Here is a 17,166-nt window from a genome sequence, read left to right on the forward strand (position 1 = left end):
ATTCTGCTCAGCACTTCTTAGAACACAACAGTATTCTATCATACTCACATACCATTAATTGTTCAGCCATTCTCTAGTTGATGAGTATCCTCTCAATTTCCAATTCCTTGCTCCCAGAAAAGAACTGTGATAAAACATATAGTTCTATCCATATCCTTATTCCTTTTAAAATTCCCCTCAATTTTAAATTCTTGCCCTCAGAAAATAGCTGCAGTCAAACATAGATCTACATTAATCATTTAATGTAGAAGCTAGTAAATATTGTGTTATCCTGCCTGTGGTTCCATGATATTTGAATTATTTTTTGGATGCTTGAAATATTTTCTTCTTGACCTGGGAGATCTGGAATTTGAATAATATTCTTGGAAGTTTTCATTTGATATATCTTTCAGGAGGTGATGAGTGGATTCTTTCCATTTCTATTTTACCCTCTGCTTCTAGAATTTCATATTAATCCAACAAGTTTTAAGTGATTTCTCCTGGATGTATTTTGCATATCAGTTGGTTTTCTACTGAGATATTTTACTTGGTCTTCTTTTTCAATTCTTTTGGCTTTATTTTGTTTTTTCTTGATTTCATATAAAGTTATTAGTTTTCATTTGATCAATTCTAATTTTTAAGGAATTATCTTCTCCAGTGAATTTTTGTGCCACCTTTTCCATTGGACAATTTTGCTTTTAACTGTTTTTTCTTCAATAAAGTTTTGTGCTTCTATTTTCACTTTGTCACTTCTACTCTTTATGGAATTCTTCTTCTCACTAACTTTTTGTCATTCCTTTCCCATTTAGCCCAGTCTGCTTTTCAAGGTGTGATTTTCTTGTATCTCCCTTATAAAGGTGTTAACTTGTTTTTCATTATTTTCTTGCAAGACTCTCTTTTCTCTTCCCACTTTTTTCTTTACCTTTTCTTCTCCAGTTCATTTTTACTTGATTTTCAAAAGTCTTTTTGAGATCATTCATGGCATGTAATAATTTCATAATTTTTCTTGATGATTTTGGATGTAAAAGTTTTGAGTTTATTTTTTTTTGTTGTTGTTTTGATCTTCTTTGCAACAGTAGTCACTTTCTCTTTTAAGGATATTTCTATTTTTTTGCTCATTTTTCCACTTGACTTTTAACTCTTTGTTGAAGTAGAGTTCAACTTCCAGGGTGAAGGCTTTATTGTCCCAAGATTCAGGGGTTTTGTGTAGCTATTTTCATAGATACTTCTAGAGACCTGTAAGCTGTCTATTCCTTCAAGATGGTAAGATGTAGGGAGAGGTGTTAACTATTATTTTGCCCTGGTCTCTGAAGGACCACAAGCCTGGAACTGTGAGGGGGTTCCCCATTTCATGGTGGCTGCAAGCCATGGAACTTTTACCCAGGATGGTGACCAAGTCTGGGGAGACCAACTGAGCCCTGCTTTAGTGCTACAAAAAGAGATACTTGTATTACTCTTTTAATGAGTTGTTCCACTCCCTTATTGGTTGTGGACTGCTAACTCAGAAGCAGCCAATACCACTCCTGATTCAATGGCTTTCAAGATTCCCTCCCAGTTTTCTGTGAGAGGGGCCATGCTGGACTATGCTATGCTCTCATCCAGTTGCAACAGACATCTTCCAGCTAACCTTCTAAGTTGTCTTTGAATAGAAAATTGTTTCACTTTATCTTATTGTGGGTTCTGCCACTGGAGCAAAATGAATCATGGTAACTAATCTATGAATACAATCAACAAAATTAAGGTTGTGAATTAAACAATTGGTAACCACTTTAAGTTTAATGCTACATCTATATTTGAATATGCTAGGTTGATCCTCTGTGATAGAATTTATGGAAATGGTGTAGTAAGGAAAAGAAGCAGATAATCTAAAGAAAGAAAAGGCTTCTGAACCTGGCTTGTCACTTGCTATTTCTGTGACCTTGGGCAAATCATTTAAATTTTTTGGATCTCACTATCCATATCTGTAAAATGAGAGGATTGGATTAGATGATCAGAGTTGTTTTAATCAATTCATCATTTTGAGAGTCATACTTCCTAAGTCTTACTCTTTACATTTTCCCAAGATCTGATGATAGGTTTTATTAATTTTTGTTCTTTCTGAATTAGTTGCTATTCAATGAAATGCAATCAAAACTAAAGAAAAGTCCTCAAGGATGCACATCATTAAAACAAAATTTACAAGAAAATAGAGTTAGCCAATCTGTTTGCCAAACCAGAATAAGAAGAAAATTGAGAAAATAATAAGAAAAAAATAGTACCTGTACTTTGAGATGAAGGATCAGCTTTAAAAACTAAATTCTACTAATTTTGATCTCAATTTTTGAACTGATTTTAATGTTAGCTATTATCTAGTGGCCTTGTAATAATAACGGTGAGAAATGATTCATTTGAATCCCCAATCTAGTTCTTTTTTTTTCATTTTTTATTATAGCTTTTTATATACAAAACATATGCATGTGTAATTTTTCAACATTGACCCTTGCAAAAACTTCTGTTTCAACTTTTCCACTCCTTCCCTCCACCCGTTCCCCTAGATGGGGAGTCCCACACATGTTAAATATATTAAAGTATATGTTAAATACAATATATGTATACTTATTTATATAGTTATCTTGCTGTACAAGAAAGATCATATTTAGAAAGAAGGTTAAAATAACCTGAGAAGAAAAAACAAAAATGCAAGCAAACAATAACAGAAAGAGTGGAGATGCTATGTTGTGGTTCATATTCATTTCCCAGTGTTCTTTTTGTGTGTGTAGCTGGTTCTGTTCATTACAGATCAGTTGGAACTGATTTGTATCCTCTCATTGTTGAAGAGAGCTGTGTCCATCAGAACAGATCAATCATGTAGTGTTGTTGTTGAAGTGTATAATGATCTCCTGCTTCTGCTCATTTCATTTAGCATCAGTTCATTCAAGTCTCTCCAAGCCTCTATTCATCCTGCTGGTCATTTCTTATAGAACAATAATATTCTATAACATTCATATACTACAATTTATTCAGCCATTCTCCAATTGGTGGCCTCCATTAAACTTCCATTTTCTAGCCACTATGAAAAGGGCTTCCACAAACATTTTTGTACATATGGCCCTTTCTCTTCTTTAATATCTCTTTGGGATATAAGTCCATTAGTAACACTTTGATAACTTTTTTGTGTATAGTTCCAAATTACTCTCCAGAATGGTTGGATTCATTTACAACTCCACCAACAAGGTATAAGTGTGTAGTGATATCTCAGAGTTGTCTTACTTTGAATTTCTGTGATCAATAATGATTTGGAACACCTTTTCATATGACTAGAAATAGTTTTAATTTCTTCACCCGAAAATTGTCTGTTCATATCCTTTGATGACTTATCAATTTCTCCAATATATTTCAAAAATAATTAATCAGTCTGATTATTTCATAGAAGTAATGATTGTATATTCTATATATTGAGGCCCCACAGCTGTGAACTACAGTTTTTAAGGTCACTTGCTTAAGCATAGGAACTTTACTAGAGTTCCTCCACCATAGATTTTCTTTGTCATGATGACCAAGCTCAGCATGGCAGAAATGATTCAAATGCAATGTCCCCTAATATCATCATCATCATCATCATCATCATCATCATCATCATCATCATCATTTTACCTTGGGTTAACTCTCTCTTTTTTAACATGAGCTGGTGAAAATTTTATTATCACTTTATCATTGGAAATGCCCCATACTTCATCCAATTCCTCTATCTGATATGTTACTTTTGGCCCTCATGAATAAGGTCTATCAACCACTGAGATTCTGTGTATTTCCATACCTTTTTTGAATATTTCATTATCAAATATTATAAAAACAAAATCTTGGAAAGCAGAGGTATTTCATATTATGAGGAAGATCTAGCATTCACTCCATTAGAAGTGACCATGGAACTTTTATAAAAAGTGACATTGGCTCAGAGCTCTGCTTCTTTTTTTTTTCCTGAAGATTGAACAATTATCGTCTCCACATAACTATGTTGTTGTTCAGTTATTTTTCAGTTGTGCCTGATTTTTTATGACCCCATTTGGGGTTTTCTTGGCAAAGAGACTGGAGTAATTTGCTATTTCTTTCTCCAATTCATTTTACAGATGATGAAACTGAAATATGCAAATTAATTGAATTTTTGGGGTGACACAGGTAGTAAATATCTAAGGCCAGATTTGAATATGGAAGATATGTCTTCCTGATTCCAGACCTAGCACTAAATCCACTGAAACACTTACCCACTCTTAACAATAATGATTATTGATCAGACAAATTCAAATTATGATAATTCTGGGATACAACTACACACCTCTCATACTGGATAAGATAACAAGAAAAGATAATGACAAATGTTGTAGGGGATATGGGGAAATGGGACTCTTATATTTTTAGTGGAATTGTGAACAGATTCAAACATTCTAGAGAGGAACTTGGATCTATGTCCAAAGGACTATCAAAATGTGCATACCCTTTGATCCAGCAGTGTTTCTGCTGGGTTTTTATCCCAAAGAGAGCTTAAAGGGGAGAAAGGGGCCCACACTGGCAAAAATGTTTGTGTCAGCCCTTTCTGTAGTGACAATAAACTGTAAACTGAGTGGCTCCCCATAAGTTGTGGAATAGATGAATAAATGATGGTATATAAGTATAATGTTATATTGTTGTTCTGAAAGAAACAATTAGACTGATTTCAGAAAGGATTGGAGATACTTTCATGAACTGATGCTAAATGGAGTAGAACCAAAAGGACATTGTACACAACAACAACAATTGATGGATGGATTTCAACAATTAGGTGATTCAAGTAAATTCCAATAGATGTGATGGAGAGAGTATTCTGCAAAGAGAAGTATGGGGACTTAATGTGCATCACAACATAGTATTTTCACCTTTTTATTGTTTGGTTGCTTTTTTTCTTTCTCATTTTTATCCTTTTTGATCTGATTTTTCTTGTGCAGCATGATAAATATATTTAGAAGAATTGCACATGTTTAACCTGTAGTGGATTACTTCCTGTCTAAGGGAAGAGGTTGGGGAAATGAGAGAGAAAAATTTGAAACACAAGGTTTTGCAAGGATTGATGTTGAAACAATCTATGCATATATTTGGAAAATAAAAAAACTATTATTAAAAAAACCAATAATGATACCTAAAATATATATAGCACATAGTATGTGTCAGGTACTGTGTTAAGAATTTTACAATTATTATGTCATTTGATCCTCACAAAAATATTAGGAGATTGATTTTATTATTATCACAAATACACATATAAGAAAATTGAAACAAACACAGTTTTTAAATGACTAACCTTGCATTATATGGTTAGTAGGTATTTAAGGCTAAATTTAAACTGAAGGCTTCATGATTTCAGACTTGGTGCTCTATCCATTGTACCAGTATGAGTGTATATTAAGTACTTCCTCAGTATCTTGCACTTTTAGGATTCTCCTTCCTTCCTCTACTACCAACATCATCAGTGAATACTTCACACAAAAGAACCAGATACTTGTCCAAGCTATCTTTCTTTTGAAGTGATGCAAGGGCACTTACATACACTTTATGTAGTAAATATGCATTGATTTTGGCTACATAAACTTCCTTAGAACTACTAAGGAAATATTTAACAATGCTTATGGAAAGTGCTCATTCATATATGTAATTAAAAGTCAAATACAGTAAAAGCAAATATACAGGGATCATCCAGAAATAGAAACTTCCTATTTCCTGTAAAATAAGTTCATCATGAAAAAATATAATTGATTTTATGAACATACATGAGTAAAAAACTCAGAAATGAGAAAATACTATCCTACCTTTTTGCATGATAAGGTCAGCAATATTATTTTAAGTAGCTTATTCATTTAGGTATTGTTAATTGATTACATCAGTTATTTGAATCTCACTTTTATGTGTCAGCTTTAGATAAGATATAATTACTTTCTGGGTAAGTCTAACTTACAATTGCAACTTATTTCCTATTTGGTGGTGGTGTTAATGTAAAGGTATTAATATTGTGCTGACTATAGATACAAAGTGTCTTTGCATTTTATTTAAATGTACCTCTATTTCCTTCCTCTTTCATTATTTGATATCTCTTAATATCACTTTCTGTTTCTTATGTCTCTTCAATTTCCCTTCATATCCGCTATTTATCTATTATTTTCTCGATTCATGTAATCCAAACTATTCCTTTTATTGCTGAAACTTTTCTTGATCTTCCTCTTTATCCTATTTCCTTCCCTTATTTTTTTCTCCATTTTAACAGTTGGGGGCTTCCAGGGAGTTCAAAAGATATTTATTTCAAAAACATAATATATCAGTGATAGGAAGCTAGTTATTTTGAAGGAAAATATTGGATATTTATCTATTTTAAATTCATCTTAAGAACAGAATTTTATGAAAGTTTTAGTTAAACTTAAAACTTATTGAAATGATTAGAGACTCCTTTATATAAAAATCAAGCCAAACTGTTCAGACATATGTTCATTTTAAGCTTGCTTGTACGTCATTAACATTCATTTCACCTCATGATATGGTTTTAGAGTAAGAAACAAAAGAAAAATAACTGATTTTCATAATATTACATGAGAGAGACACAGAGACAGGAGAGAGAAAGAGAGAGAGAGAGAGAGAGAGAGAGAGAGAGAGAGAGAGAGAGAGAAAGAGAGAGAGAGAGAGAGAGAGAGAGAGAGAGAGAGAGAGAGAATGGAGATGGAGCCTGGACTTATGGGTAGAGAGTAATATACCTAATGACTGTATCACTGAAACCATATGGTTGATATCAAACAACAAAGAACAAAATCAAGATTCATGTTTCCAGTTTGAACAGTAGTAAATTAGTTCCTTTTTTTGTTACCATTTAATGTGGTACAGATGGTTCCAATATGTCTACTTAGAGATAATCTCAGCTTCATTTTGTTTGAAATGTTGTGCTGCTACTATTCACTGTTTTTACTTTTGGTCTTGTGTTCCTATTATAATATGAAAATTTATCATATTTTATTCATTTCTAATGAATTAAAATTGGCACTTAGTCTAAAAGGGGGGAAATGAATTTTGCATTACCCCCTGAGCCTACTGAACTGCTATAACTATTTTTGAACCACAATGATCCTATTATCCTATTTGTGTAGTCATTGGAAATTCTCCTGGGGAAATTGCAAATCCTGTTTACTATTGAAATCATTCAGTTATGAAATGAAATATCAATATTGCTCATTTAATTGTAAAAGTTAGCCTTCCTGCTTCCTTCAGGTTTTAGAAAAAAGTCTACCTAACATTATTTTTTTTTCCCCTGTGTGATCCTCCTTAATTTTTGTGCTTTGTCTCTATTACTTATTTCCAATTTATATGATTATTTCTACTTATTGTTTGAATGCTATTTTTGTATTTGACTGTGATTTCCTCTAGAACATGGATTGCTTTGGTCTGTCTTTGTATCCTTATTGCTAAGCATAGCTCCTGATAGATAACAGGTACTTTTTAAATGTTTTTTGACTGATCATGTATATTGTCCTACCTTTTCACATACTATCACTATTTCAATTATAATTAGTATTCAATCGTTTGTATTATCCTTCTTTCCTTCTGACACAAAACCACCAAAACCTCTAAACACACACACATAGACACAGACACACACACATACACACACTTTCTGCTTAGACATTATCAGTAGTACAATGATTCATTTCATCATATTATAATCATGTCTTATTTTTAAAAGTATTATTCCCTTTTAAGTAATTAAATGTCATCCCCCAAAATCATTTTTGTCAGTGTTTATTTTGCAATCATAGCCCAACCTTAAGGAATGATCCTTTCTCTCTAATTCCTAGGTTATACCTTGCTAGCTTAATATGAATTCTTTGGAAAGGTAACAACTTTTACTATTCCACACAAATAGGTCCACTTGCTATCACTCATATTCTGTCTTTCTTCAATGCACAGACTACTTCTCCATACCTCGTAATTTTCCTCATTACTTCTCCTTATAATCATACCTATGTTCTTCAAAACTGCTTTCTCCATTTTGTTCACACCTATCCACAACTCCCTTTTGTTGACTTATATGCATACACAATACATGTTTTCTTACTAAGAAGAAATTAAAGTTAGAATACTTTCATTTTTGTCATTTCTGTCATTTCTTACCACAGTTTCTGACACATAATTGACACAATAAATGCTTGTGGTTATTAAGTTCAATAAAGCATGATGAGAGTATTTATCCAAAGAGTATTTATCCAAAGAAATACCATCTACTTCACAGTTTGGATTTGTTTACCAGGCACTTGGGAAAATGTGTGGCTAAGGAGGTCAGAGTACCTTGTAGATGCTCTTAAATTGACTTTATGATGTAGAAGAGGCATTGGAGAAGAGAAACAGAAAACATTTATTGAAGTATGTGGTAAGGTTCAATTCTTTTTGAAGTGTATATTATTCAAATTTATTTCACCAAAACAAATAAAATATTCACCAAGGTTTGAAAGTAAAAGGGAAATTAAGTTTAAAAATGACTCTATATCTTATAGCCACTGTAATAGAGAATTGTTTACATATTTCAATGACATGCTTCTTTGTGATGTGACATTTTAGCTGAGCATGGGCATGTGAAGTGAAAGTAAGAATGCAGCTAATTATCTGGGAAATGGCTGAGAAAGAATCAGACTTGTCTCAGTTAAGTATTAAGGTCTTTGATTTAATCCATGTTTCATATTATTTTAACTACTTAAATTTGTGAAACACATTAAATATCTTTTTATAAAGAACATATTCTTGGATAAAATGAGAAGTGCTATCTTTGAATATCTGACATTTATTCTTAACTTTTCTAATTATGATTTATACTTAGAGAAATGAAGATGTATTTGATTTGTCAAATATTCACAAATACAAACATGAATTCATTCAACTTTCCTCATTAAAATGAAAAAAAATATAGATTGACATTTTAATTACATCATCATTTAAATAATAATTTTAATGGACTTGTGCTTACTCATAGTATTTCAGTATCAAGATAAACTGAAAAACAATATTAAAAATGTGACTGATGTTGACATACAATGAGATGCACAATATATGTGTAAAAATATACGATTATATTTGTATCTGTATGTATCCATAATATAACATATATACATATTCATAATATATATATCTCAAAGGTTTTGTGTTAGGAGCACTAAAGATGACAAACAGGAAAAAGAATTGAATTGATAACTATTATTTCCAAATGTTTCTAATTCAAGGTACAGTAATACTTCTGAATTAGGAAAATAATTTCATTTTCATGCAATATGTTTGCTATAGGAAAATCCAGAAAAACTAAAACTTGTCTTTAACATACTTCAACAATTCTAAAGATTTTTTTGTTTGTTTGGTTTTTTTTTGTTTTGTTTTGTGGAGGGGCACTTTTGTTTCATATGGAGAAGAGACTGTCATTTATGCAACTATAAAAAATTAGTGTGTGCAATTTATGCAATTTTAGTTTTTGTCTTAACAATTATCCTTTAAATTTTGAGTAATAAATAAGTAAACAATGCAACCGCAAACTATGACAAGGATATTATAAAATTTGAAAGTAGTATTATGCGTTTACATAGAGCAATATATTTAAAAGCATATATTCATTTAAAAAACACAAAGAAAAATGTTTAAAAGTTTTTCGTGAATGTTTTTTTAAAATGGATGAAAGAAGGAATAATTATAATTAATTCTTCTTAAAATGAAAATGCAACAAGGTGCCCTACTATGGAAAGCCCTGGATTTGGGGTAAAAGAGACTAGCATTTAAATCTGGCTTCTGACCAAGTGGGATTTATACCAGGAATGCATGGCTAGTTCAATATCAGAAAAACTGTTGCCATAATCGATTACATCAATAACAAAAACAACAGAAATCATGTGATTATCTCAACAGACACAGAAAAAAGATTTTGACAAAATACAGCACCCAATCCTATGAATATCACTAGAGAGCATAGGGTGTTTTCCTTAAAATAATAAGCAGTATCTATCAAAAATGAAAATCAAGCATTATTTGTAATGGATAGAAAATGGATGTATGTCCAGTAAGATCAGGGGTGAAACAACAATGCCATTCTGCCATTATCATTACTATAATTCAAGTATGTACTAGAAATTTTGGCTGTAGCAATAAGAACAAAATAAATGAATTAGAATACAAAATAAGATAAAAGTATCACTCATTGCAGATGATGTGATGATATTCTTAGAGAAACATAGAAAATCATCCAATAAACTACTGGAAATAATTAACAATTTTAGTAAAGTTGAATGATATGTAATAAACCCACAGAAATCATTAGCATTTCTATATGTCACTAACAAAGCTCAGCAGCAAGACATAGAAAGAGAAATTCCATTTAAAATAACTGTAGACAAAATAAAATATTTGGGTGTCTACCTACCAAGAGAAACCCAGTAACTATATGAACATGTTTACAAAACATTTTCCATGCAAATAAAGTCAAGTACAAACAATTACAAAAAATATCAATTGTTCTTGAACATAAATAGAATAAAAATGACAATTCTACCTAAATTGTTCTACTTGTTCAGTGCCATAAAAACTGCACAAAAAGTATTTTGTAGAGTTAGAAAAAATAATACCAAAATTCTTCTGGAACAACAAAAGGTCAAGAACATCAAGAAAATTAATGAAAAAAAAAATACAAAGGATGGCAGCCCAGCAATACTAAACATAAAACTGTATTATAAAGCAGCAGTCACCAAAACCATTTGGTACTGGCTAGAAACAGGGTGGTGGATCAGTGAAATAGATTAGATACATATGACACAATAATCAATGACTATATTACTCTAGTATTTGTTAAACTCCCCCAAAGAAATTAATGTTAAAACAAGGAAACAAACATTTTTTTCTAGCAGTATTCAGACACATCAGTTCATTCTCTGGGTATGGATAGCATTTTTTTTTTTCATCAAAAATCCTTCAGACCAGTCTTAGATCATTGCATTGCTAATAATAGCTATATGATTCATAGCTTACTTTCTTAGAATTTTGCCGTTACTTGCATACAGTACATTTCATTTTGCATCACCTCATATAATTACATGAAGCATTTCTTTTTAGTCATTCCCGAATGGATGGGTATCCTTTCAATTTTCATTTAGTGGTCCCCAGGTAAGAGCTACTATTAACATTACTTACTATGCACCATAGATTATTTTCCTTTTTTTTTTAATTTCTTTTTGACCTAATAGTGGTATTGTAGCTCAAAGGGTATGCATGATTTTATAGCCCTTTGGGCACAACTTGATATTGCTCTACAGAATGGTTGAAACAGTTCATAACTCCACCAACAATGCATTCATATTTCATTTTCTTCACACCCTATCCTACATTTGACATTTTTCCTTCTTCTGTCATAATAGCAGATCTAATAGGTATGTGGTAGTACTTCAGAACTGTTTTAATTTTCTTTTTTCCAACAAAAAGCAATTGACAACATTTTTTTTTCTCATGATTATAGATAACTATGCTTATTTCATCTGAAAAAAATTTAAAATTTCTGATCATTTATCAACTGGGAAATGATCCTTATTTCTATAAATTTAATTCGGTTCTTATATGTTTGAGAAATAAGGCTTTTATTAAAGAAAGTTGTCTCAATTGTTTTCACAATCACTCTTACTTACATTTATTCTATTCTCTTTCTCCTCTTACCCTGTTTCTTTACAGGTTTTACAGGTTTTTTGCTTCTCATTACCTCCTCTTCTAAACTTCTGTCCCTTCTAACACTCCCCAGTCTCCTTTCAATACTGCTACTGTCCAGGGCTAGGTAGATTTCTATACCCAATTGTGTTGTTATGTTACTCCGTCTTTGAGTTAATTCAGATGAGAGTAAGATTCACTTACTCTCCTTCATGGTTTCCCTCTTCGCTCCACTGCAAAACTCCTAATTTACTAACTACATGTATGATAATTTCCCCTATTTTACCTCTCCCTTTCCTCTTCTTCCAGTAAATTCCTCTCTCACCCCTTAATTTTATTTTAAAAATATAATCCCCTCAAATTTAACTAACAACCATGCCCTCAGGGTATATATCCTCCTTATAACTGCCATAATAATGAGAACATTCTTATGATTTACAGGCATCATCTTCCTATACAGAAATGTAAACAGACCAGTCTCACTAAGTTCCTCATGATTTTCCCTTTTTGTTTTATCTTTTTATGCTTCTCTAGAATCTTGTATTTGAAAGGAAAATTTTCTATTCAGCTCTGGTCTTTCTATTATTATTATTATTTATTTTTTGGTAATTTTTTTTGATGAGTCATTTGAAGTTAAATGACTTGCCCAGTGCCACATAGTTAGAAAGCATTAAAATGTTTGTGGATGGATTTGAACTCAGGTTCTTCTGACTTGAGGTGCTAGTACTCTATCCATTTTACCATCTAGTTTATTTAAATTATTTTTAAAAGTGTTTTATTTTTCCAAATTCATGTAAAGGTAGTTTTCATATCCATTTTGCCCAAGAACTACATGAATACAATTACAAAACATTTCTCATCAAATGAAGTAAGATCTAAACAATTGGGAAAATGTCAGTTGATCATGAATAGGCTTAGCTAATGTAATAAAAATGACATCTCTGTTTATTTACCAAACATATGCATGGGTAATTTTTCAACACTGAACTTGAAAAACCTTCTGTTCCAAATTTTCCCTTCATTCTCCCCACCCCCTCTCCAGATATCAGGTATTCCAATATATATTAAAATATATGTTAAGTCCAATATATGTATACATATCCATAGTTATCTTGCTGCACAAGAAAAATCAGATCTAGAAAGAAAAGAAAAAACTGATGAGGAAAACAAAAATGCAAACAAATGAAAATGTTATGTTGTGGTCGTCTCCCTGGGTGTAGTTTGCTCTCTTTATTACTGAACAATTGGAACTCTTTTGAATCAATTCATTGTTGAAGAGAGACATATCCATCAGAACTGATCTTCAAATAGTTTTTTTGTTCCTATGTACAATGATTTCCTGGTTTTGCTCTTTCACTTAGCATCAGTTCACGTAAGTCTTTCCAGACCTCTCTGAAATCATTTGATTATTTCTTCACAAATATTTTTTTTTATTAATAGATTTTTATTTTACAGGTTATATGTATGGGTAACTTTACAGCATTAACAACTGCCAAACCTCTTGTTCCAATTTTTCACCTCTTACCCCCCATCCCCTCCCCCAGATGGCAGGATGACCAGTAGATGTTAAATATATTAATATATATAAATTAGACACACAATAAGTATACATGACCAAACTGTCATTTTTCTGTACAAAAAGAATCAGACTCTGAAATATTGTACAATTAGCTTGTGAAGGAAATCAAAAATGCAGGTGGGCATGAATATAGGGATTGGGAATTCAATGTAATGGTTTTTAGTCATCTCCCAGAGTTATTTCTCTGGGTAAAGCTGGTTCAGTTCATTACTGCTCCATTGGAAATGATTTGGTTGATCTCCTTGCTGAGGATGGCCAGGTCCATCAGAACTGGTCATCATCTAGTATTGTTGTTGAAGTATATAATGATCTCCTGGTCCTGCTCGTTTCACTCAGCATCAGTTCGTGTAAGTCTCTCCAGGCCTTTCTAAAATCATCCTGTTGGTCATTTCTTACAGAACAATAATATTCCATAATATTCATATACTACAATTTATTCAGCCATTCTCCAACTGATGGGCATCCACTCAATTTCCAGTTTCTAGCCACTACAAAGAGGGCTGCCACAAACATCCGTGCACATACAGGTCTCTTTCCCTTCTTTATTATCTCTTTGGGTTATAAGCCCAGTAGTAACACTGCTGGATCAGAGGGTATGCACAGTTTGATAACTTTTTGAGCATAGTTCCAAACTACTCTCCAGAATGGTTGGATTCGTTCACAACTCCACCAACAATGCAATTTGATTCTTTCTTACAGAAAAATATTATTCCATAACATTCATATATAATAATTTATTCAGCCATTCTCCAGTTGATGGGCATCCATTCAGTTTCCAGTTTTTAGCCACTATGAAAAGGTCTACCACAAACATTTTTTTCACATGTGGGTCCCTTTACCTCCTTTAAGATCTCTATATATTTTGGAAAAGAGGCTTTTATCAGAACCTTTGAATGTTGGTGGACTTGTGAACAAATCCAACCATTCTGGAGAGCAATTTGGAACTATGCTCAAAAAGTTATCAAACTGTGCAGACCCTTTGATCCAGCAATGTTACTACTGCACTCTGGATTCCTGCCCTGGTGTTTCAGACCTTTTTTACTGAGCTTCTAAATTGCCTTCATCTGGAAAATGTTCTACTCCAACTATTGGGATGTTCTGATGCTCTAAAATTTGTTTAGGATCATTATTTAAACGAATTTGGAGGAGTTTGTGGTAGACTTTGTTGCTGCCTTTACAATTTTGGCTCTACCCCCTGCTCTGGTCTTTTCATCAAAAATACTTGAATAACCTCATTGAATGTGATTTTTCCCCCATAAAGGAATAGACTTAGTTTTGTTGGATAGGTAAGGATTGATTGTAAACTTAATTCTACTGCTATATGGAATATTATATTTTAAGCCTTCTGATTCTTTAATGTTGAAGGTACTATAACTTGTATTGTACCCATTGTGACTCAACAATAGTTATTTTTTTTCTTTTGGAGCTGCTTGTAATAATTTCTTCTTTAGCTGGGAGTTCTGAAATTTGGCTATCATATTTATAAAAATTTTCATTGTGGAATCTCTTTTAGAAGTGATTGGTAGATTTTTTCACCTTCTATTTACTCTTGGGTTCCAGACTATCAGGCAATTATTCTTGACAATTTCTTGAAAGAAGATGTTTAGAAATTATTATTATTTTTATGTATTTCAGATAGACCAAATACTTTAAATTTTTTCTCCTGGATCTATTTTTAGGTCAGTTTTTCCAATGAGACATTTTACCTTGTCTTCTATTTTTTCATTCCTTTTGTGTTATTTTAGGGTTTCTTGAACTTCTCATAAAGTCATTGGCTTCTATGTTTAATTCTAATTTTTAAGGAACTATTTTCTTCAGTGACCTTTTGTACTATCTTTCTATTATTATAATTCATCTTAAAGGAGTTTTTTTTTCCTTCATTGGATTTTCCCCCGATTTTGCTAATTCTGATTTTTAAGCAATTCTTTTTGACTTTTTGTACTTCTACGATTTGGCCTAGTCTGTTTCCTAAAGTGTAATTTTTCTTGAGTAATTTTTGTGTGTCTCCTTTACTAACGTGTTGATTTATTTTTCTTGCATTACTCTCATTTCTCTTCCCAGTTTTTCTTCTTTTAAACTTAATTTTTAAAAAATTTAGGTCTTTCATGATCTGCAACTATTTCATATTTTTTCTTTGAGACTTTGGATGTAGGAGCTTTGACTTTGTTATCTTCTGAGTGTGTGTTTTGATCTTCATTGTCATCATGATAACTTTCTTTCATGGTCAGAATTTTTTTTCTGTTACTCGACAGGTTTTGTCATTATCTTTCCTGTTTACTGTCACACTGAAGGGATCAAATTTGACATCTTGATTTAGTTTGGAGGATCATATAAAGTTTTCATTCATTTAATATTTCAACCAGAAGTCATTAAATACCTACTGTATGTAGGATGCAGATAGATACATGGGGTATAAAGAATACCATGAAATAGTGTCTATTGCATGAAACATATCCTTTTGGGAAGGAGATGGGAAGTTCATTATGTACAAAGAGAAAAATCTAAAACAATTTGTTTAGGAGAGAAGTATTAAAAAATGAGGAGTCAGGATAGCCCTCAGATAAAGGTGGTACTTGAATTGGAGCTTGAAAGAAGCTAATCATTCTTGGCACATAAAGTTTTTATTTCTCTAATGGATAAATAAAAAAAAAACTGATTGACTCTTTCCATTTCTAGAAAAAATTAACATATTCAAAACAATTATTCTGTTAAATGTGTGAAATAGAAATGAAAAAAGAATTTTTGAGAATTTTAAGTTGAAAGTTAAAAATGTCTGATGTATAGAATTATTATTATTATTCAACTTATTAAATAACTAATATTTAATAAATGAAGCAGGAGCTTACAACTAATTTATTAGCATGAAAATTTTGGAAATTTGCTAATTAATGTAGAAATATCACAATATACCTCTTGATTATATTAGAACTCAGGATTATATTGGGTAAAGAAAATAAACTAGTAGAATTTAATGAGAAACTTGATAATCATTCCTTTGTCTCAAAAACAGAGTAAACCTTAAAACTCCTGCTGTGTATATGGCATCCCAAGCCTATCTATTTCAAGTGCTTTCATATTGGGAAAGTACAAAGTAAAGAAAAAAAAAAAAGAAGAAAGTTGCATGATAACACTACTATATATTTAAAAGGAATAGCAAGTGGTATAAAATACATTGACAGTTTCTTGTGCACTTATCTTTCTTTTATTCTACTATGCTGTGGGAAAGCTTGTTTTATTTAATAAATCAAAATTAAATAAAATAAATATATATTTTAAACAGTGATGCATTTTAATACTTAGAGATTTAAGTCAATAATCTAAGTGCATTGGGATCCCGAAGTTCATTGTTAGTGTATCAATATGAATGAAAAATAAACACTCTTATGGATATATTAAAAGAAATATAATTTTCTGATCCCATGAATCATATTGATTAAAAAAGAACTAATATAGTTTATATTTTGGGTGGCCCCTTCGAAAAAGAGGGGCACAGTTCACTTGGAATTTCATTGCTCTATTTTCAAAACATGTGGGTTCTAGGAATGGAAAAATAATATGCTTAATAAAGTTACAATTATTTATATGTAGGAAATCAATTATCGGCTGAATGTTTCCAGACAAGTACCAGAATTAACAATCCCTAAAGTTCATAAAGTACTATGTATTTAAAAAATATTTGCCATTTTATTTTATGTGATCTTTAGAATTTCATTACCAAAGTCATTTACATATTTCACATCCTTTTAATTATTTTCTATCACCAAACAACCTAACATTATTTTTTGCACATAGTATATATCCATTTGTCACAAATAGAAGATATTTGCTCTATAATTATTCTCCTTTCTCATAATTCTCCTTTTCTATAATGAATTTTACCCTCTTACCTAGTTCTCTTGATT

The sequence above is a fragment of the Sarcophilus harrisii genome, chromosome 1, assembly GCF_902635505.1.
Source record: "Sarcophilus harrisii chromosome 1, mSarHar1.11, whole genome shotgun sequence".
In the NCBI taxonomy this organism is placed as follows: domain Eukaryota; kingdom Metazoa; phylum Chordata; class Mammalia; order Dasyuromorphia; family Dasyuridae; genus Sarcophilus; species Sarcophilus harrisii.